This window comes from Chlorocebus sabaeus, chromosome 25 (genome assembly GCF_047675955.1).
Source record: "Chlorocebus sabaeus isolate Y175 chromosome 25, mChlSab1.0.hap1, whole genome shotgun sequence".
NCBI lineage: Eukaryota > Metazoa > Chordata > Mammalia > Primates > Cercopithecidae > Chlorocebus > Chlorocebus sabaeus.
In genome coordinates, this window is record NC_132928.1 from 77,596,421 (window position 1) to 77,620,539 (window position 24,119).

Below are 24,119 nucleotides of genomic sequence, written 5' to 3' on the forward strand. Positions count from 1 at the left end.
TATTCCTGGGCCTTACCTCTGGCCTCCTGAATTAGAATCACTGGAGTGGTACCAAGAAAGCTGTCCCTTTAAAGAAATCTCAGGAAATGTCTGATGATTTCACATGGCTAGGGAACCAGTAGGATGAAATGTTGGTTGGTAAGTGATCCATTTAAATATCAAAACAATTTTCTAAAATATGTGTAACACTTAAAGAAAAAAATTAACATTTTTTTTTTCTTCATCAGGAAACCAAATTTCCCAAATGGGATACTCAAATTTATCCCCTGGGTCTTCCTTCTGGTTTCCATGAAGAATTAAAAGCTACCAAAATTCCGTTTTAGTCTTCGCTTTAAAAATATTTTTAAGACATCAGAAAGCAGTAGATGACTATTCATTCATCCAAGAACCCTCTTTGCCTACAAATATTTACATAGTCCTTCTGAGCATAAAGCATTACCTTCGTGTAAGTCATCCTGTTAAATCCAGCTCTATGAGTGCATGTGCATAGCTTGGGAAGGAAAAGGCTTTCACTCCATTTTTGATTTATCACTGATTCAGTGATCCAACAGTGTCAAAGGCATTGTTAAAAGTCCTGCTTTTGTGTGGCATGGTTCTTTGTGCTCTTGAATGAAAGTGACAGGCACCAGTGTCTTGCTTCCTTAGCACTAACGGGGCTTCCTACATACCTCTAAAATACTTTCCAAAACTTTTCTTTTTGTTTTCATTCTGCAAGATGGAGAAAACAGTTGCCATTGCACTTTTGGAAAATGATGTGTATAGTTTGGAAAGTTTATTGTTTTTTCTCTTACCCCTGATCTTGAGAATCTCTCCTGGTGAGCTCTAGGCCCCTTTCTTTCCTCTTAGTTTCATAAGAAGATGGTGAGTCCCCTGTGGCCACACCTGGGAGTTGTCCAATCTCCCTCCCTGGGTGGCACCCTCTCTGGGACTCTAACCCCTGTCACTCCTGTCCTCCCCTATGATCTCCTGTTACCCTCTTTGAAGCCTTTCTCTTCTCATGTTTCAGTGTTGCACATCTGTAGTGGAGAAATCCAATGCCTTGTAGACAAGGCCCATTCTCAGGGTGGGTCTTCCTGGCTTCTCAGCGTACTTCTTGTCTACCTTTCACCACAGTTCAGTCTGCTCTTGATAGCAGCTTTGCTAAAAGTTCCTTCTCCCTTCCTGTCCCTTCAAACCAATGTTCTCCTAGAGAACCCCTCACCTGCTGTTCAGCGGAACCTAGAATCCACATATCTGCAGCCCAGACCCCTGCAGCAGATCTGTGTGCTCATTCTCCCATCAAGCCACTGGTCTCTGGAAAAGAATGGTCCCTTCCGTGACTGTGTTCACTTTTCCCCATCCTCTCTCTCTTGTCCTTTTAGCCTGATTTCTTACGCTGGCATTTCCAACATTAAAAGTTAATTTTTTTCTGGAAAAAAAAAAAAAAAAGACTTTTCTAGACCTTACCTCCCTGTCTTCTTCAACTCATTCAAAAAGACGTTGAGTGCCTACTGTATGCCCAGTGCTTTCTCCTGTAATCAGTGGCCATTTTTCTGCTTTCCCTGAGCTGCTAGGCTTCTCAGCATTGTCTGTCCTTCTGCCTTGGTCCCTCTCATCTTGAATTTATTGGCACTTTGCACTTACCCTTTAATTACCTTGAACCATTCGCCTTAAAGGTTATCAGTGAACCCTTCTCCTTTTTAATGGAAATTATTTTTTCCTGGTTTTTCTACCTGAAAACATAGAATTTGAGGCAATTGTTACTTTTTGGGTTTTTTGGAATGTTTCTTTTTTTATTGTTATATTTTAAGTTCTGGGATACATGTGCAGAACGTGCAGGTTTGTTACATAGGTATACACGTGCCATGGTGGTTTGCTGCACCCATCAACCCATCATCTACATTAGATATTTCTCCTAATGCTATCTCTCCCCTAGTCCCTCGCCCCCGACAGGCCCCAGTGTGTGATGTTCCGCTCCCTGTGTCCACGTGTTCTCATTGTCGAACTCCTAATTGTGAGTGAGAACTTGTGGTGTTTGGTTTTCTGTTCTTGTGTTAGTTTGCTGAGAATGATAGTTTCCAGCTTCATCCATGTCCCCGCAAAGGGCATGAACTCATCCTTTTTTATGGCTGCATAGTATTCATGGTATATATGTGCCACATTTTCTTTATTGAATCTATCATTGATGGGAATTTGGGTTGGTTCCAAGTCTTTGCTATTGTGAATAGTGCTGCAATAAACATACATGTGCATATGTCCTTATAGTAGAATGATTTATAATCTCTTGGGTATATACCCAGTAATGGGATTGCTGGGTCAAATGGTATGTCTGGTTCTAGATCCTTGAGGAATCACCACACTGTCTTCCATAATGGTTGAACTAATTTACACTCCCACCAAGAGTGTAAAAGTGTTCCTATTTCTCCACGTCCTCCCCAGCATCTGTGGTTTCCAGATTTTTTTTTTTTTTTTTTTTTTTTTTGGTGAGGGGAGTGGGATATGGAGTCTCACTGTCACCCAGGCTGGAGTGCAGTGGCTTGATCTTGGCTCACTGCAACCTCCACCTCCCAGGTTCAAGCAATTCTCCTGACTCAGCCTCCTGAGTAGCTGGGACTACAGGTACCTGCCACCATACCCAGCTAATTTTTTTTTTTTTTTTTTTTTTTTTGTATTTCTGGTAGAGCTGGGGTTTCACCATGTTGGCCAGGCTGATCTCGAACTTCTGACGTCAGGTGATCCGCCCACCTCGGCCTCCCAAAGTGCTGGGATTACAGGCGTGAGTCACCGAGCCCAGGCTGTTACTTATTTCTTGACAATGCCACCAATAATATCTCACAATTATGTGTTCTTCCACTTTCTCCTGTTATTTCCTGGTTTTGTGACTGGATTTTTCTTTTCCACCACCTGCCTCCTGAAGTAGTTAACGTTTCCTGAAACTGAGCTCTCTGCCCCTCCCATTAGACAGTCTCTCTCTCTTTCACAATATCAGCTTTTGTTTTAGCTCCAGGGTGTACATGTGAGGTTTGTTACCTGGTTTTTCTGCGAGATGCTGAGGTTGGGGGTATGACGGATCCCGTTACCCAGGAAGTGAGCATAGTGTCCAACAACTCGTTTCTCAACATTTCGCCCTTTCCTCCCCGCTCTGGTAGGCCCAGTGTTTACTGTTGTCATCTTTATGTCCATGAGTACACAATGTTTAGCTCCCACTTACAGGGAGAACATGCAGTATTTGGGTTTCTGTTCTTGTGTTAATTCACTTAGGATAATGGCCTCCAGCTGCATCCATGTTGCCGCGAACGACACGATTTGTTCTTTTTTATGATTGCGTGACACTCTTTTCTTCTTAATCTGCATCTCCTCTCAAATCAGTCTGTTAACTCTTGTGCAGGTAGGTCATCTTTATATTTCCATTTTTTAATGATTTCTCCATGGCTTAATTTCTTTGTGTCATGAATTGCTTATATTGCCAGCTGAGCAAGCCACCTTCACAGCTTATACAGCATCTCTACCACACAGATTTATTTACCACAGTCTCCTAAAATCCATACACACATACACCCAGCACAGGCACGTTCCTTTTTCTTTTAATCTCCAAAGCATTACCGTTCCCCTGCCTTATAAAAATAGGTGGAGGATCTCCTCTTCTCTGTCCAGTCAGGTGAGACGTCTGGTCCAATGTCCCTCATATCCCACACAGACCTCAGCATCCGAGTCCACTGCCATGTGCGGAGACTTGTGCAGACGTCTCATATGCGTTATTACAAGGCCTTTTCTCTCCTGCAACCTATCAGGACGGCTTTTCCTGATCACCCGGCCTCAACACTCTCGGCAATGGACTGATGTCACTCCACTTTTGGACAGATCTTCACTGTAAGCCCAGATAGGAAAGTTTAGACTCCACGAAGAAACTGAAGCTCAAGGGGGAGAATTAAGCTCTCAAAGAAGCACCTCTTCACCCTTTCCCTTTCACGTGCTACCTCCTGTAAGTGCACATGCTCTGGTCGAGCTGTCTAAATATGCTCTGTGCTGCAGGCTTCCGGATGTTCTTCTGTATGCATGAATCCCCTTATCTTGAAAGTCTGCCTGTCAAAACTCTACCCAGCTCTTCAGAATCCATCACAAATCACCTTTCTCTGTCATGTCCTTTGTCTTCCCATACCTGCTAGGAACGGAATCATCCATGTGTGCTCTTGTACCTTTGTAACTCTATTACAAACCCATTTTTCTCCTACGACCTAAAAGCAATATGCAATAAGTGTTTTGTTTTACATTGCTTTTTGGAAATTGGTGCAGACTCCATGCAACCTAATTTTATTAAGAATTCAGTACTGCTTAGAAGTGTCCTCTTTTTTTTATCACTTAAGGTCAAATACACGTTTGGTTTTTTTTTTTGTTTTGTTTTGTTTCTTTTTTTTGAGACAGAGTCTTGCTCTGTTGCCCAGGCTGGAGAGCAGTGGCATGATCTTGGCTGACTGCAACCTCTGCCCCCAGGTCCAAGCAATTCTCATGCCTCAGCCTCCTGAGTAGCTGGGATTACAGGCTTGAACTACCGCCTGTAGTATTTTTAGTAGAGATGGGGTTTTGCCATGTTAGCCAGCCTGGTCTCGAACTCCTGAAGTGATCTGCCCACCTCAGCCTCCCAAAGTTCTGGGATTACAAGTGTGAGTCACCATGTCTGGCCCAAATACACTGTTAAAATCTGATGTGTCCCCCACTTCTTGAACCCCTTTTCCTTTAATGTTTAGTCTGAGCATTGCTTCCAGATACCTTTTACATAAAGACCATCTCTATCCCTTCAGCCTTCCACTCAAAGCATTTTAATAACTCTGCATTACTCTTGGGATAAAGTACAAGAAGATACAGTTAAAATGTAAAGGAACTGTGTCTAAAGGAAAATTAGAATTCTACAGTAATAGAATTGTGTATTGCCTCTGTACAACTTGGGCTCAAACATTCTGATGCTTTGCTGTTCTAGGTTAACATTAAAAAGAACTCTCAACTCATCTATAGTGTGTTGACTTCTGGAGAGCAGAATTCTAATTTATCACATCACAGTGTGATTGCAGAAGCTTATGTTCTTTGTTGGTGATTAGGATGTGTTTTCTTGTCCAGTCTTGCTCATTAGAAAGTAAGTTTGGGGTCTTATTCGGAGAACGAACCCGTAGTTCTAGAGATAATAGGATTGGGAGAAATGCCATATTCCACTTTACACCACACTAAGAAGCTGAAAGGGACATTAACTTCTTTAAAGGGCATCCCTGCCTACATAGTTGAACACTATCTTCTTTCTACATCCTTAATCAATGTCTTTTCTGAGTGACTTCATCCGGAGCTTCCATTTCGCCGAAAATTCCCCGAGGCGCTGTCAGCATGGAGCCTGTTGATCCTTGGTGCCTGAACTGGAATAGGCTGCACACTCCTGGACACAAACCCTACTCATATGACTCTTAGCTTGGAGCCAGCGCTCCCCGAAGTTAGGCAAGAGTTTTAATGCCTTAAAAGGGAAAGGTAGGGTGAAAATAATTAAGTCCAATATTCTTTCCCTTTTAAACTTTTTATACACTCCTTTCTTTGTCTTTGTTATGTGAATTTGACTTCTTTGTTCTGTTTCAGATAACTTGTAAGGACAAATTGTTATTCATCCAGTTAACAAAGTGGCATTTCTCCACACGTTGTTGTTTTATTTTTTCCTTAAAAAAGGACTTATTTCTGCAGGCCTGGCATTACTGTTTTGTTTTCTTAATACTTTGCTGGATGAAATGGTTAAGAGCACTAAGCATCATTACTATTTAATATAAAGAACCAGACTCAGGTTTAACTAATTTTCCTCAAATGTTTCAGGTCTTCACCTACATGTGTCACCCAAGTTGATTCTAATATGAAAGGGACCGTTGACTAAAAGATAAAAGGGGAAAAAAATTCTAGAATGACATAGAAAAGTTAGAAAGACCCAGAAAGACTTTGTACATGACCAGGGGATAATAAGGTGGAAGGGGTTATATTAGACACCTCATTCTAATATACTAATTATAATATTGTCACTTAAAATGCAATCCACTATATTAAAAAAACATTTTGAATAGAAAGTTACAAGCATATTCAAAAGTAGAGAGAGAATACTATCATCAACCCACTATACCCGTCTTGCAGCTTCAATAATTAGCAATATATGGCCATGGCCAACTCGTTTCTTTTACACGGCACTCCTTTCCCACAAACACTGGATTATTTTAAAAACAAACACAAGACAAAAATATCTCTGCATGTACTAAATTAATATTCAATATTAAAGATGACTCTTGAAATATGAGATTTTAGGAGATCAGTCTGATACTGTAAAAGAATAAGAAGCCAGTTAAGGTTTTGTTTTAATCAACTATATTAAGGCATAATACATGTGCAATAACAAGCGTTCATCTTAAGTGTATATTTGGATGAGATTAGAGAAATTTATCTACTATGTTACTACCACTAAATCAAGCGCTAACATATTTCCACCATCACGCCAAGTTCTCTTATACCTCTTCCTAGTTGCTGTAAACACATGCCACCCCCAACCCAAGCCCAGAAAAAATGTTTTTCTGCTTTCTGGCCCATAGGTTCTATTTCTTTTTTCTGGAGCTTTACAAAAATAAAATCCTATGTGAAGTGTTTTTGGGTCTGACTTCTTTTGCACAGTATATTTTTGAAATTTACATATATTGTGAACATCGGTAGTTCATCACTTTGTATTGCATCTTTAAAATTCCATTGCATGACTATATCACATTTTGCTTCTCCAGCCCATCTGATGGATAATTGCTTTTTGTTTTTATGGAGATAGAGTCTCACTCTGTCACCCAAGCTGGAGTGCAGTGGCATAATCTCGGCTCACTGCAACCTCTGCCTCCCAGATTCAAGAGCCTCCCAGATTCAAGAAATTCTCATGCCTCAGCATCCCAAGTACCTGGGATTACAGGCGTGCTCCACAACACCCAGCCAATTTTTGTATTTTCAGTAGAGATGGGGTTTCACCATGTTGACCAGGCTGGTCTTGAACTCCAACCACAGGTGATTTACCCTCCCACCTCAGCATCCCAAAGTTTTTAATTGAGTTTTTTCTCTCCCAGTTTGGGGTGACTGTGGATAGTTTCTGTGAACATTCATATGCAAGTTTCTAAGTAGACTTGTATTTTTCACTTCTCTTTGACCAGTAAGTAGGAGTATAATTGCTCAGCAGTATACATAAAGTATATGTTTAGCTGTATAATAAACTTTCCATTGTGTGTTTTCTAAAGTGGTTGTACCACATTACATTCCCATCAGCAGTGTATGAGAGTTATAGTTGCTTCCCATCTCTGCCAACATAGATATACTATGTTGGTCTAATTTAGCCATTCTTGCAGTATGAGATAGTATCTTATTGTGGCTTTCATTTGTGTTTTCCTAATCACTAATTTTGTTTAGCATCTTTTTCATAGGATTACCGGACACCTCAAATTCTAATCACCATTTCTTCAACTCAGTGAGGCAACCAAACTCACTGTGGGTTATCTTGTCTCTACCCATTTTTGAGAAATTTCTCCAAAATAAAAAGCCCAGGCTGGGTGCAGTGGCTCACCCTGTAATTCCAATACCTTGGGAGACCATAGAGGGAGGATTACTTGAGCCGAAGAGTTTGAGACCAGCCTGGTCAACAGAGGAAGACCCTATCTCTACATTTTCTTTTGAATTATATGGATATGGTGATGCACTCTATAGTCCCAGCTACTTGGGAGGCTAAGGTTGGAGGACCCCTTCAGCCTAGGAGGTGAAGCCTGCAGCAAGCCAGGATCATTCCCGTGCACTCCAGCCTGGGTGACAGAGTGAGATCCTGTCAAAAAGAAAAAATAAAGGCCTAGATGCAGCTTTTCCTTCTCACATTTATCACAGTTATGCACTGCCTGTTGCCCCATTATTGAAAACAGTTATTTTATTTTACTTTTTTTTTGAGGACGTGAAGTGGGGATGTAGGTTACACTTCATCCTGTTACTCTGCCTCAGATATAATTGGAAATCCAGATTAGTTTTGGAGAAATAATTTCTAAATTTTTTTTTTTAGTTTATCAAGGGCCAAGCCTGGAAAACTCAAGTCAGATTGTATGGAAGAGAATTCTTCAACTGATTACATCTAGCCTCAGTCTCTGATGTTGGGAGAATATGTCACCAAGAAAGGAAAGGAAAATCATGCTTCCTTGCTGAATTTGGTGAATTCTGCAAAACAAGAATGACAGTGAAAGGGAAGAGACAAAGCAGTCTGAATCATGCCTCCCAGCTTTTCCACCTAGAATTTTATCCCAGAGAATGAAAGGCATGTTGGTAAAGATGAGTTAGCGCAAGACAGGGGTTCATTTCATATGTAGCCCTCTACCGATATTTTAGTGAAGTTGGAAGCTCAGCCTGTCAGTCAGAGGAAAACCTTACAACTTACTTTCCAGTGTGGTGTAGATGGGACCCCAAGATAGCTAGAGGACTTGGCAATGAGGATGGCATGCCATCATACGGATGAAGGCAACTCTTCTGGGGGCTGTAGCACTCTAGGGTTCTGTGGGCATCACAGTCAGACCTCAGTAAAGGCCTCCTTGTCAGCAGGAGAGAAGATGAGACCAAGAACAGAGATGTCTACCCAAGCTTACCAGGTCAATAAAATGCAAATGGCATGCATGCAAGTGAAAAACCTCACTGTCAATGTCAGCAGGGCTAGGAGCACCCAGATGGATAAGGAACCCCATGCCGTAGATCAGAGAAGACAATCAAATTCTGGAGACACAGACTCTTTCTTCTATTCCTGAGTTCATTTAAACCATGCCTCTTTCTTCCCACTACACACACACACACACACACACACACACACACACACAGAGAGAGAGAGAGAGAGAGAGAGAGAGAGAGAAAGGGGTGAGGGAGAAAGAATGAGAAAGGAAGGTTAAGAGGCTAACTTATCCAAAGGAGATCAAATGGTGCCTGAATTACATTTAACTTTGTGTTTCTTTTTTATACATGCAAGTATAAGCATAATGCAGGGAGAGGGCAAGGGTTTGTGAATTTCAAACTATTTGTAAGATTTATAAACTTAGGGAGCTCCTTTGTTTTCTAAGAACTATTAACCCAGGAGGTGGGTAGTGCAGGTTCCCCACCTTCCTATCATGTCTAAAAGACAGGAGATTTTTTGAAGCACCAGATGTTAGAAGATACTGCCTGAAACTATCAAAGAGACCAAGACTAGAGAGATGTGAGCAGGGCACCATGTGAGACACATGATGAACATCTTCTGGTTTACTATTCTTCCTACATGAGACAGAAGCAGCACCCCCAAATTAGCTTCAGTTTCTTCAAATGCACTTTCTTCCTGCCCAGCAGAAGACAGAATGGCTTCCCCGAGCTGGAGAACATGCTTAGGCCATGGCCTGATGCCTTCAAGCAGAGAATGAAGGAGTGGGAGAATTCTGCAGCTCAGCTCTTTTCTTCAGCTCCTTCCTTGTCCAGAGAATGGGGTAGGAATGGGATGGAGGGAAGGTAAGAAGGTGAAATTCACAGTGCAGAGTGGAAGATTGCTGATCATGCATTTAAAGTCATATGCAATAGCAGTTCTGTCAACAAATCTTCCTATTACTATAATCTTATTTCCCACTAACTCTTGTTATTATAAGAAATTAATTTTCGGCCGGGCGCGGTGGCTCAAGCCTGTAATCCCAGCACTTTGGGAGGCCGAGACGGGCGGATCACGAGGTCAGGAGATCGAGACCATCCTGGCTAACACAGTGAAACCCCGTCTCTACTAAAAAATACAAAAAAAAAATAGCCGGGCGAGGTGGCGGGCGCCTGTAGTCCCAGCTACTCGGGAGGCTGAGGCAGGAGAATGGTGAAAACCCAGGAGGCGGAGCTTGCAGTGAGCTGAGATCCGGCCACTGCATTCCAGCCTGGGCGACAGAGCAAGACTCCGTCTCAAAAAAAAAAAAAAAAAAAAAAAAAAGAAATTAATTTTCATCATACTCTCTAAGTGTATCTCCTTCACCCCTCCTCCAATATCAAATAGTTAATAATGTAACATAATAATATCGTGTGTGCTTCAAACTATTTAACCATGTAAACACATATCCCACATATATCAGCTATGTTTTCTTTTTATTTCTGTGTTTATATTTTCACTCAATGTATATTTTAATGGGTATAATAGTATGTTGTAAGAATGAGATTATGATTTTAATGTATTTATAATTACTCTGCCCTAGCACAACCAATTTCTTTTTTTCTGAGCATCCTTTTAGTTTTTATTAACCTATATAGAGTATCTATTTATCATCAGAGCATATAATTTTATATTCTGCTTTTGTTATCATTTTTCTTATTGCTACCTATTTATCACTTATGGCTACTTAATGCACCATGCAATTTCTATACTCACATTTTCTTAAATGCTTTCCTGTTGGATATACAAATAGTTTCTATTATTCACTATTATAAATACAGATCGAGCAGCCCGAATCTGAAATCTAAAATGCTCCCAAATCCAAAACTTTTTGAGCACCCACATGGCACTCAAAAGAAATGCTCCCTGGAGCATTTCGCATTTTTGGGGTTTTGGGTTAGGAATGTCCAACAAGTGCAAATATTCCAAAATCTGAAAAAATCAGAAACCTGAAACACTTCCGATGCCAAGCATTTCAGGTAAAGAATACTCAGTCTGTAATGTTATGGTGATCAGTTTCCTAGGAATGCCGTTTTTCTGACTTTAAATTATTTCCGTGGACTAATTGGTGAGTGGGATTACTAGGTCCATAGATATGAATATATTTAAGGACTCTTGCTATAGATATGGGTCAGATTGGTTATTTGATGGGCTGTGCATATTTATAGGACCAGTAGAAAATATAAATTTATTAGTTCTTTTTGCAAGTCTCATCTTCACTTTTTGTTCATTATAATTGCAGTTAATGTACATTGTACTTACTATTTGAGAATTAGTGTGACTTAATTAGAAAAATCACTTACATATCAGACAAGCAGATTCAAATCCCAACTCAGGCCACTTCCTGTTGTATGTTAAGTGGACGAGCCTCTCACAAAGATAGTTTCTTTCAATGGCAAATTGGTAACAATGGTATCTCCCTTACAAGATTGTTGAGACGATTTGGTGAATTAATCAATGCCTGGTGTGTTCATGGCCATACAGAAAATTATTACTCCTCCTCGCTATCTCTGCTTCTCTAATTTTATCTACCTCCCCTCCCACTCCTGACTTCTTCTTGCATGGATTATCCATTTGAGTTCTTTCGATACAAGGTTTTCTAGACTCCACTTTCTCATGCCAGAATTTATGTTAATAGGGGTCAATTATCAGTGTTCTCTAGAAACCTGATCTCTCGATAGCAAGTGCTGAATTAGGTTGCAAATCACTGAGGTCACTTCTGTTCACCCCGTGACTTTTCTTGTGTTCACCCAACCAAATGGGAAATACATTCAGAATTAATACATTTTCATAAATTGCTCATTTTTGAATGCTTTGTACAGTCCAATTTCTCGTTTAAACATCTTATCCAAGTTTTTGCCCATTAGGTTTCTCAGAGACTTTTTGACTTGTTTTTCTGCTTCTTTGTCTTGGTTTCAGATAATACTTCAGTTTAATCTTCTATTTGTTGCATCCTACCCAAGGACAACAAGCTTAATTCTTGTGATAGCAAATGTAGTTTGTCAAGAAGTGCAAGACAAGATCATTGTTAGAAGTTACATCTCAGAATGGTACTGCCGTTTGGATCTTGTCTGTCTCATAGCCAGTGTCTGTTTTCTAGGCATTATTACTCATTGTTGTCTGGAAATTGGTTTTTATCTTGAGGGAATTTGTAGTAGAAACTGCCTTTTAAAGCAATCACTCTTCTTTAAAGTCAAAAGTAATTTCTAATACGTTATAAGGTGTCAGAAAGGCTGTACCAAGCATACAGTTTTTCAATTGGAAACGCATTAAAAATATCAAATTCTGTCCTCTTTCATGAGGGTAAGGCAATTTGGGGACTGCCAAAAGATTTTCTAGTCTCTTACCTTCATGATAAGATATTGAGCTGTGTAGGAAATATTCTAAGCAGTTCCACTTTAGGAGTTTAAAAGAAAAAATGGGAGGGAGGGAAGAGGAAGGGGAAAAATTCCTCTGCAATCTTCCCAGCTTCAGCAACTGTATTTCACAACTCTGGAGAATCCCAGAGACTCCTTTAGATATTATTTCATATGAGCCTTCTCTCATTAAGTGTCATAGAGAAGATTTCTTCATTTTTGCATTATTAAGCCTGCTTTCCCCTCATATCGATGCCCACTATCCTGTTTTCGCCTATTACAAACGAGTGCTAGCCTCTTTTTCTACCTGAATAGACAAGGCAGCTCTAACTTCTCATTGGCATCAAAGACCCTTGCCCCAGAAGCTACACCAGCAAAGTTACTAAAGTACGAAGGATCTCAGAGGCGGAAATCACAAGGTTTGAGAGAAGCTCATATATAACAAGTATGCAGGGGAAATTTGAGGATCATACCCAGCTGGATTCAGACAGAATGACCAGGTTTTCTGTAGTTACTGGACAGTACAAAGTAGCCTGACATGTCTGCCATGTGTATTACAGAGAAGTCTATTATTGAAACTCACACGGTGAAAAATGTGGACCTGATCACAGTTGAGCATGTCTGCCCCATGCTTGTATTTATGACATTGGAAACAGGAAGGGTGAGATTGGAAACAGTCCATTTCTGCCCAGAGCCCACTCTGCAGCATGTAACAGCAAAGCACTCACTGTCAAGAAATCGTGTCTATCGTGGTCATACCACATTCATCATTGTGCCACACTTAACTTCTTCAAGAACGCTGGCCTCATATCTCTCCTTGTGCTGTAAGGGGGACTGGCCCCCAGTTTTAGCCTCTACTCCAAGTCTGCACAAATCACCCTGTGGTATTGGGCAAGCTCCTTAACCTCAGTTTCCCCTAGCACATGGTAGAGACGAACTTTCATTGCCCAACCTGCAGAGAGATTGTGAAACCAGAATGAGATAATGTGTGCAAAGGATTTTGGAACGAGTTTCAAATTCTGAAACTTCTTGGGGTGTATGCTTTCATTTGTGCCGTTAGTCTGATTTGCAATCATTTCCATCTATAAAAGATGTTCTGCCACATCATGCGTGTAAGTTTGATTTTCCTCATCTCGTTATGAGCCCCCATTGGGGCAGCTTTCAGAACATGCCATTCCCCCTCACAGCCTCCTGCAGGGGAGCATGACAGCTAGATCTGTTTCTCCTCCCTCCCCAGCCCATTTCCCTTTGTCTGTCCATCACTCTCCTACACTGCATATAAGACTCAGGTTAAAGACCCTCTGCTCTGTGACATCGCCTTCTTATCTCTCTGCACCTGGGACTGGCAGTGATTTAGCTTTCCACATCCTAAATGGGAGTGATCTACATCTAACTTGGCCTCTTTCCCTCACTAGACTTGGCTTTTTGAGAAGAAGACCAAACCTCTACTTAGTATTTTAACCCAGTTCCTGCTTTATATTATTTGCTTTGTAAATATTGATCAAAATGATGAATGAATGTCAAATACTTGTTGCTATGAAATAAGTTGAATCGGTAAAGTGAGTGATTCTTAAATTACTTGCTATAAAACATTAGGGGGAACTCATACTATTTGTGTCTCTTTTTGTGCTGCTCTAACAAAATACCACAGACTGGGTAATTCACTATCAACAGACATGTATTGCCTTGTAATTCTGGGGGCTGGGAAGTCTAAGATCAAGGCACCCGTATCTGGCCTTCTTGCTGAGTCACCACAAAGCAGAAAAATGCGTGTCTTCACATGGCAGAAGGCAGAAAAGCAAAAGAGGAAAAGAGGGAGAAGGGAGATACTCAATGTTTTGTAACAGCATTCTCCCACCCATGAGGTCACAGCCCTCATAGCTTAATCACCGCTTAATGGTCCCACCTCTTACTACTGTGACACTGGCAATGACATTTCAGTATGAGTTTGGAAAAGGACAGTCGTTCTATACGAAACCATAGCAGCTTTGTATGAACCTAATAATATAAATGTATGTATGTTATGGGTACATATTTGTGGGGGAAGCTTATAAAATACTGCCAATTATTGGAAGTTGCAAACTGAGGGCAGGTGACCATATGGCAGAAACCATAAGCTGAGGCATCTGTGTTGAAAAGGAGGTAACAGTGTCTCATTGTCTCCCCAGTAACTGCTGTGGATCGCTCCCTCAGTGGGACACCAACAGGTGTCATAGAATAAAAGAATTCCTTGATGAAGTATATTAGGAAATGCTGGGATAAATCTCCATTTTTGAAATCCATCATGTAATTAATATTCCATCTCACAATTCGGTGATCTGAGTGTACTACTTGCTCTTTTATCTTATTTTAAACTTATCCCTTCCCTGTTTCATTTTTAGCTTTTGCTGTGGTGTGGCACCTGGTCTCTTTCTAGAAGGAAAATTCAACAAACAGCACAGTTCTGGACACATTGTATTGGTTTGATGATCCTACCTGGAACAGGTATGTAAAACCTCCAATACATGTTTACTGACACTTTTGAATCATAACTACGGATGTATATTCATTCCAGTGGATTACTGAGAATGGAATATGGTCTGAACAATTAAATTCGTGTGTCAGAGATGACTTTTGTCTTTTCTACTTAGAAGCATATGTTTATATTTTGGCATCTACAACTCCTGAAGACTACTTCATTTTCTTGGTTATATGATATGGTTATGTGATAAGCTCAAATTAAGATTATAGTCATTCAAAGAGAGAGGAGAAAGTCTACAGTTATATGGTTCTGAAAATAAGATTTATCTAAAAATCTATGGAAATCAAATGAATGAAATATGACTGGTACTCTGGTATAAGTATAGTATTTGTAGTCCAAAATTATTACAGAAAAATATCAACTTCTTTCCCCTCCCCAAATTAGTCCAGGCTTAGAGAAAATTGTGTAATAACTCACAGGATAAAAATGACTACATATGTGAATTAATTAACAGAATTAAATCAATTAATTGACTACTCGAACACTAAGATTTTGTGACAGTTACTCCCTTGGTGTATGCCAACATAAATATTACATAAAAACAGAACAGTATGGTGTTTGATAATATTAATGTTTAATGAATTCTCTTGAAGGGGATATTCTGAAAGTAGATTCTCACTGTATATAAATATGTCAGCCTGTAGCTTCTGTCTAATTCAGACTTACTTGGATGAGCACTGTTTGTGAGTATGTAACATAGATAGGTAGATAGATGGATAGATAGACAGATCAATAGAGACATAGGTATCTCACGACACCTATTACATAATATATGTATGTGTGTGTGTTTGTATATATAGTATGCAATGACTCAGGGATACTTTATTACAAGATTGTTTGCTTGTATGCAACTTTTAAAAATATTATTAGAAATATAGCAGGCTTGTTGAAATACTTGTACATATTTGGAAAAGTTTCCCATAAATTCTATTTTCAACAGGAAAACTATATAACAACTCACCTGCCTCTGCCTCCTCCCTCACCTCCATAAAAAGCATGTTGAAAATGAAGTTTGGGAAATTAGGAAGTAGCACAGAGGAGAATTAGTCAGGTGTGAACTCAAGACCTAGCTCTACTACTTAACAATGGCCTTGGGAAGGTTTCTGTACTTCCTTGGGAAGCGTGTTGTTATTTAAATCTGAACAGGAGGGAGGGAGAGTGAGAGAGAGTAGAAAAATTCACCTCAAATTGCAATGTCCCAAATGTACCAGGTCACGTTTATTCTTAGAGATGTATGAAGTAATTAACGGATGTGTTTCTAAGGTTTTCCAAAAAGGTTTACTTTTACATTCTGTGAGAGTCTGAAATTCGTGATTAGAGATTAATGGCCCTGATTTTAAGGCAGAAATTGCAACTGGTCATCTACTTGTCAGATCCACCTTAGTTCATTTATTTTATTATTTATTTTGGGCCTACACAAATTTGTATGCATAATAACTAAGAAATTGCCAAACCAAAAAATCAGGACAGTTCACATAAAAATCTGGATTCCCAGTCTTCTCTTTCTCTGTAAATGGTCAGAAATTCTTCATCTTAATTTCTACGTCTAGCCCATCCAGCCCTTCACAGTTCACTCTGAGCCCGTAGGTCTCAACCCTCACTGTGAAGAGATACTGGTGCTCAGGCTTCACTGCAGAAAATTAAATCAACGCCTCTCAGGGTGGACCGCGGGCTTCAGAATTTTTAAAAGTTCCTCAAATTATTCCATGGTGCAGCCACTGCCCTAATACCTTCCCTTCTCTTTGTGTAAAAATATCCCCCAAGTCCAAGTCACATTCCTCACTTCCTCATCTCACCACTCTTCTCTGATAGTCCCTGAATTATCTTATTTCTGTTCTTGTCCTATTCAATCCATGCTTCATCCAATAGCCAGAGTAATTGTCTTTATAGAAAATACCTGGTTGACTGCTGCTTCACCATCTTCATTAATAATAGTAATAATAATAATTTAGGGTGATCATTTATACTTAGGTTGAATGAAGAATCTGACTTCAGTCTTTGTTGAAGGATTGAGTCATTGAAACATTAAATTTTGGAAGCAAATGGAAGAAGACTACAAAAGCTGTAGCAGTACCTTCTGCTTGGTCTTCTCCACCCAGAAGTGACCCATAGTGATCCTTAGGCCAAAAGTCATTCACAAGTATAGAAATGGCATACATTGCTTACCTGTCCCACAGATTGCCACCCAATCAGGGTCCTGATTGCAACTTACAGAGGATCAAAGGGATGTTGTAATTTGGTAGTGACACTACGATAAGATTAACTTGATGTCACAGCTACCAAAGTGTATTAAATGTCTCTCCTTCCTAAGTTGCATGATTCACCCAACAAAATTTGATATGGGTGAATTTTTAGGCAGAATAACAGAATTTGTTGTGTGTGTGTGTGGTTGGAGTGCTTATAGCTGAGGTCTTTTCTCCTGCTGCTCAGACATGTAGATGACCTTCTTTACCACTAATAAATAACATTTTATTTGAACTGTGGAGAAGACCTTTTTTTTCTCCTAAGTGACCTTATAAACCATTTGTATTTGTTTGTTTTCATGCTGCTGATTAAGACATACCCAAGAGTGGGAAGAAAAAGGGGTTTAATTGGACTTACAGTTCCACATGGCTGGGGAGGCCTCAAATCATGGCGGGAGGTGAAAGGCACTTCTTACATGGCAGCAGCCAGAGAAAAATGAGGAGGAAGCAATAGCAGAAACGCTTGATAAACACATCAGATCTTCTGAGACTTATTCACTGTCACAAGAATAGCACGGGAATGATCGGCCCCCATGATTCCATTACCTCCCCCTGGGTCCCTCCCACAACACGTGGGAATTCTGGGAGATATGATTCAAATTGAGATTTGAGTGGGGACACAGCCAAACCATATCACCATTGTTTTAGCCACTGAAATCTTTCCTGTAGACCCTTATGCGCGTGGTTACATTTCCCATCGGAAGGGAAGAAGATGGGGTGTCATAAGAAAGTTATCTTCAGAAAAGATACCTTTGGAGGTATTTTAATTGGGATTCATAAAGAAATTGATAAATTCAAACCACATTGAAGCTAAGTGGAAATTTGGTTCTGTGCCAACATTCCTGGTGCATGGCCCAATCAATTACTATTTTATCCTGGCGACAACTTTTGTCTTTAATATGAAACCATCAGTGTTTCACGATTTACACTATGAAAAAGATCAAGCCCCTGTGTTTAAAAATGTAACTAAAAACATGTATATGACATTCAAATAACTGAGACCAATAAAGATGTTATAAATTAGGCTGGGTGCAGTGCTCATGCCTGTAATCCCAGCACTTTGGGAGGCCACGGTGAAAGATTCAGTTGAGATCAGAAATCAAAACCAGCCTGAGCTGAACATAGTGACATCCTGTGTCTACACAAAAGAAATTTAAAAATTGGCCTGGTGTGGTGGCGCACACCTGTAGTGCTAAATACTTGGGAGGCTTAGGTGGGAGGATGGCTGGAGCCCAGGAGTTTAAGATTACAGTGAGCTATGATCATGCCACTGCACTCCAGCCTGTGAGCAAGAACTGGTCTCAAACAAACAAACAAAAAAAGATGTTATAAGGTGTTGAATCAACATGTGAGGCATGGTTACCTTCTTTATTTAAATTATTTTCATCAGCAAAGCTAAACTGTGTTTGCGGATCTAATTTACCCAAACGATATGCCTGTGCAGAGCTATTCTGTGATCAAAACAACAGTCGATCTTTTAAGCTTCCGTATGTATTTTGGGATAAAAATGGGGACCAAAATACAGAGACACACAAACACATACACACTGAGCGTCTCTAGAGGCACATTACGGAACAGTGCTTATTAACGAGATGTCTTTGTGTGTCCTTCTGGGATCAAGATGGACTGGCCTTGTGTACAATTCTTCTCCTTCATGAATAGAGCTGTAATAAGGTCACAGATTCCTTTCATGCCATTTTAGGAATTTCTTTGAAAGGATTCAGCAGCGATGTCCCTTATATGTTAGAGTTGTACATTAGTACAGGCAAAGCTTTTCAACTAATGTAAAGCACCATTTTTTTCTTCTAAATTCCTTCTATTCTCAAATGTCTGGGTTCAGAATAAAGGAAAATTAAAGTCTCTGAAAAAGCCATCATTTTGCCACTACATGGAAGAGTTATTGGGAGATAAATTAATAGTATCTGAAATTAACCTTGGATTAAGCTTACTTCATCTTGAATGCTCTACTGCTTGTTTTATTTGCTATTAACTCCCTTTAATCAGAGCGTTTCTCTAAAACTGACATGCTATTGGTTAGGAATCATTAAAAAAAACTGAGGTAAAATATAAATATGCCCTCGTTTATTATATGGCAGATACAACATGGACACTTGGTAATTTTGAGTTGATTGTTAAGATTTGTATTATTTTATGTTAATACAACAAATGCTTCAAAAATATGTTTGTTAATGTCTACTTACTGTTACAGCAAAATTTTTTTAATCTGTTATTTCTCTGGCACCTTTTATTGACTTTTTGATTTTAACTGACACATAATAATTGCACATATTGATGTTTGGATACATGTGTACATTGTATAAAAATGTAATTAGGCTAGTTAACATATCACGTCACCTCATTTATTTGTTGTAAGAACATTCAACATCCTCTCTTCTAGCTACTTTGAAATAGACAATACAGTATTGTTAACCACAGTCACCCTACTGCATTATGGAACATCAAGACTTATTCCCCCTTTTTAAGTGTTACTTTGTACCCATTGACCAATGTATTGACTTTTGGGTGTGATTATTTTGGAACAAAAGATGTATTCTCCCAACATCCTCAATGCTTAAGCCATATTAGACTTTAGTAAATATTTGTGGAATGAGTAAATGAATAATTCACATCCAATGCATTTTTATTTTAAACACAAGCAGATGAAATTATACCAAAGCTAGGAAGTGACTTAACCAATGAACTAGATGTATGAAGTAATGAGCAATAAAAATGGTAATTCATCAGATTAGAAGACTCTATCTGGTATGCTCTGCTGAAGCAGAGAGAGAGACATCGTTTTTAAAGGATTTGGACAAAGTCAAAGGGCCAAAAAAGCTAATACTTTTATTAGCAGCTCATCTAGATTTTATTTGGGCATAGCTGCCCCACACCTTTTCTTTTCACCGTTATTTTCATCTTTAAAGTCTTTTGTACTTTTTTCTGCTGTATTAAGGAGATGTGCTAGGTCTAAGGATTCCTAATTGAGGCCTCTTTAACAACTTTGCTAGAGTCACGTGGACAAACATTAAGAGATAAAATTCAACAGTATCTCTGCAAACGCTAGTCTGGTATACAAACAGCTCTACTTGTGAACAACTGAAAAGCTTCTAAGTTGTCCAGTCAGGTAATATATTACCTAAGTAAACTTTCTAAGAAGTATTTGGATCATTCTTTTGCCTCTATCTATTTTTCTATGAAATTTCTGACTTTCCTTGGCAAAGCTTAAACCCAGTTAAAGATGATATGCTACATATTGCTTCACTTTTGCATTTTAGAAAAAAAAAAAAAAGATGGTCCAAAGCAATAGGATGATCTTAGCAAAAATATAAGCTTTTCACATGTCAAATTATTTTTCTCAGCAATTGTGAAATTTCACTTTGAAGTTAAATTACATTCTCTATTGTAACAACATACTGTGCCTCAGGGAATAAGTAACTCATGTATTTAGGATTCCTAAACCATATTCCCATATGGGGGAAGATTTTTTAAACAAACCAATTTTTTACCAGAAAAAAACATGGGTGGTTCGGTGGTAGAATTCATGCCTGCCACCAAAGAACAATTAAGTAAGGTGTGTCCCCTTTAATCTGCTTGACTAATTTGCTGTTACAGGGCACTGCTATGGCCCAGTCCCTGGGTGAGTCCCCTAACAGGTATTGATGCAGACTTTCTGGCATACACAAGACAGTCCCCCACAACAAAGAATTATCCAGACCCAAATATCTCAGGGATTGCCTTAAGGATGATACTGGGGTAATCCCTGAAAGTTTACAAATGCAAATAAGAAAGGAAGGTGTATGAGCTGGGCACAGTGGCTCATGTCTGTAATCTCAGGACTTTGGGAGGCCGAGGAGGGTGGATCACTTGAGGTCAGGAGTTCGAGATCAGGCTGGGCAATATGGCAAAACCCCATCTCTACTAAAAAATACAAAAAAATTAGCTGGGCACGTTGGCGCTAGAACCTGGGAAGCAGAGGCTGCAGTCAACTGAGATCATGCCACTGCACTACAGCCTGGGCAACAGAGGGAGATTCCATCTTAAAAAATAAGAAAGGAAGGAGAGGAAGGAAGGAAAGGAAGGAAGGAAGGAAGGAAGGAAGGAAGGAAGGAAGGAAGGAAGGAAGGAAGAAAGGAAGGAAGGAAGGAGAAAGAAAGAAAGAAAAGAAAGAGAGGAAGGAAAGAAGGAAAAAAGAAAGGAAGGAAGAAAGAAAGAAAAAGAGAGAGAAAGGAAAGACAGAGAGAGAGAGAGGGAGGGAGGAAGGAAGGGAGGAAGGAAGGAAGAAAGGGAGGGAGGGAGGGAGGAAGGAGGGAAAAGAGAGAGAGAGAAAGAAAGAGGAAAGAAAGAAAAAGGAAGAAAGGAAAGAAAGGAAGGGAGGGAGAGAGGGAGGGAGGAAGGAAGGAAGGAAGGGAGGGAGGGAGTGAGGGAGGGAGGAAGGAAGGAGGGAAAAAAGAGAGAGAAAGTAAGAAGAAAGAAAAAGAAAGAAAGGAAAGGAAAGAAAGGAAGGAAGGAAAGAAGGAAGGAAGGAAGGAAGGAAGGAAGGAAGGAAGGAAGGAAGGAAGGAAGGAAGGAAGGAAAGGCATATGGAGAGAGGATGATAATTTTTTTCTGGGACAGTGGAGAGAGCGAGATTGGAGACCAGAGGGGAAAAGATAAGAATAGGGGATGTTTGCAGGTGAACCAAAAGGACCTGTGTGAGGACATGTATTTAAAAGTAAACAAAACAGAAACAAAACTAAAATTAGCAGAAAAACCCCTCCGTTACATTTTCTTCGGTATCCTCTCTTGCTCTAGCCCCACTCACCATGTCACTGGAATTCCCTGTTCTTTAACCTCTGCCTACCTTCTCTGATTTCACAGGGCATTTTGGCTCTAATGAATATCACTATTCATGACACATGTAATGACTTTGTCTTACTCTGCAACCACGTTTCTGTTCTCCCAGCCACAGAACTCCAGCTGGGACTTGGATGGCTCTATAATTTGAGGAAAGGTATTTAAATTCTCTGAGCTTCAGTTTCTTCATCTGTGAAAGTAAAAATAGTCTTATTTTCTTCCTGGGAGTTTTGTGAGGAATAAAGGAGTATCTAACAAAAAGCAAGTACTTCTTAAATATCATATTATCTCCCCAATTCACTATTAGTGGCAATTCATTGGTTTTCTTATAAGAAGGCATTGTAACCCATAGTCCTTTGTATTCTGCCATGCACTTCTCCAAATATTATATTATAGTACAAACAAAGCAATAATGAAAAGTTCCTTCTCCTCTCGTGCACTGGGTTGTGGTACCTCTCAAAACTGTGTTCTAGACTGGGCTCAGTGGCTCATATCTGTAATCCCAGCAATTTGGGAGGCCAAGGTGAGCAAAGCACCTGAGGTCAGGAATTCGAGACCAGCCTGGCCAACATACTGAAACACTGTTTGTACTAAAAATACAAAATTAGCTGGGCATGGTGGTGTGCGCCTGTAGTCCCAGCTACGTGGGAGGCTGAGGCAGGAGAATTGCTGAAACCCAGGAGGCAGAGGTTGCAGTGAGCTGAGATCGTGCCATTGCAGTCCAACCTGGGCAACAGAGCAAGACTCCATCTCAAAACAAACAAACAAACAAAAAACAAAAAACCGTGTCTGTCGTTGACTCCCGTCACTGCCTTCCTGCCACTGTTGCCTTCTCATCTCAACTGAATGACTCTAATATGCTCTTTAATAGTCTCCTTCATGATCTTTCTACCATCAGTTTTGTCTCACTTTGATTTCTCCTCTGCACTGATTCCAAAGTAATCTATAATTTTAAAAACTGGACTTCCTGTTACTCACTTCCTGTTACTCTTGATTCCATGGTGCCTATAGGTGCTTTGTTCTATAAACTTATCATAAAACATCAGAGTTTCTACGGGAGCTCATCTGAAGCTGTTCCCTTCTGTGAATCCTATGTTCTACTGCTCCAGTATTTTATGATTTCCTGGGAATTATCCAAAGTATGCTTGCACATGCTGCTCATCCTACCTGGACTACACAGAACCCTCTTTCCTGGGAAACTGGTGTTCACCTTCAAGACTCAGATCCAGTGTCACCTGTTCAGTGATGCCTATCCCTCCTCTGCTCACCCTTCCTCGGGCAGAGTTAAAAGTTCTCCATGTTTTTCCCCAGAGCCCTTCCTTCATATTTAGGCAGAATTCACTACTTTATCAATTTCATTTATTTCTACTCCTCGGATTGCGAGTTCCTTAAGGACTGGAATCCCCACTATATTCATCATAGTACTATGGCCCTAATGACAGTGCAAAGTGGTCACTGAATAAATGCTTTCTTGTTGAATTTTAACTGATCCATGAATTTCTTGATGTTTCATCATTTTGCAGCTTGGGAAATTATACAATCAACTAATTTGCTCCACATGCTGGAGCATTCAGAAAGACCAGCAGAGAGTTTCATTAACTTGAACTGCTACTGCCCCATTCACCTGTTAGAAGAAAGTTCAAACAGAGAAAAATGTAATATACCTGCTTCCTAAGATGTTAGTAGCTTTAATAGCAGGGAATGGCATTCAATTTATTTCATATTATTAACACAAGTGCTTAGAAATGTATGATGCTCTCTTAAGAAAAATAGCTACTACTTAATGTCAAATGTTATCCATTCATTCAATATGTATTGATTATCTTAATATATGCAAGATTATCTATTACATTATTATTTTACAGATACTATATTTTAACAATAATAAAATAATAATATGCTTGGAAAAATAATAAAGTGGTAGATATGTCCTTTGATAACCAAAAATAATTAATTGATCCATTTTTACTAAGAATATTTGTACAAGTTTTATATTTGATTTATCATTTTAGTTTATTTGTTAATAACTCATTTTAATGGCAGCCCATGCCACTTTTGTAACTCTGGTGCTGGTTCAGGAATTATTCATTAGTATGATTTATAAGTGATGGTATTCCAGGACAATAACATGTAGTATTCCTAATCCATCGTTATTTATCAGAGCATCATGATCTTTCTGAGTAAATTAGATCATGTTGACAGTACTTAGAAATACTAAAATTAATCAGTAACTTACTACATAGTTAATTCCATTCTTTGTAAGTTTCAAACTCTTTAACATTGAACAAATTTGGCAAATTTGCCATCTGTACATTATGAGATCATAAAAATGTGCCTTTATTAATATAAATGTGACATATTTTAACCAGGGACAGTTAAGAAAATATTCATTAGAGTTTACAAACATAGCCACATGCTGCACAATGATACTTCAGTCAAAGGCAGACCACAGTACAACAGTGCTCCCATAACGTAATAAC

The 24,119-nt window shown here is 39.5% G+C and overlaps 1 protein-coding gene across 2 annotated transcripts in view; it reads left to right on the forward strand.

Moving 5' to 3' along the window:
• CHRM3 (cholinergic receptor muscarinic 3) overlaps positions 1 to 24,119 on the forward strand; it is a 511,637-nt gene that overhangs the window by 263,649 nt on the left and 223,869 nt on the right. For both annotated transcript variants that reach the window (XM_073011865.1, XM_037986064.2), the window contains one exon: positions 14,424 to 14,526. The gene's annotated coding sequence lies outside the window, so the exon portion shown is untranslated. The remainder of the gene's footprint in view (positions 1 to 14,423; positions 14,527 to 24,119) is intronic.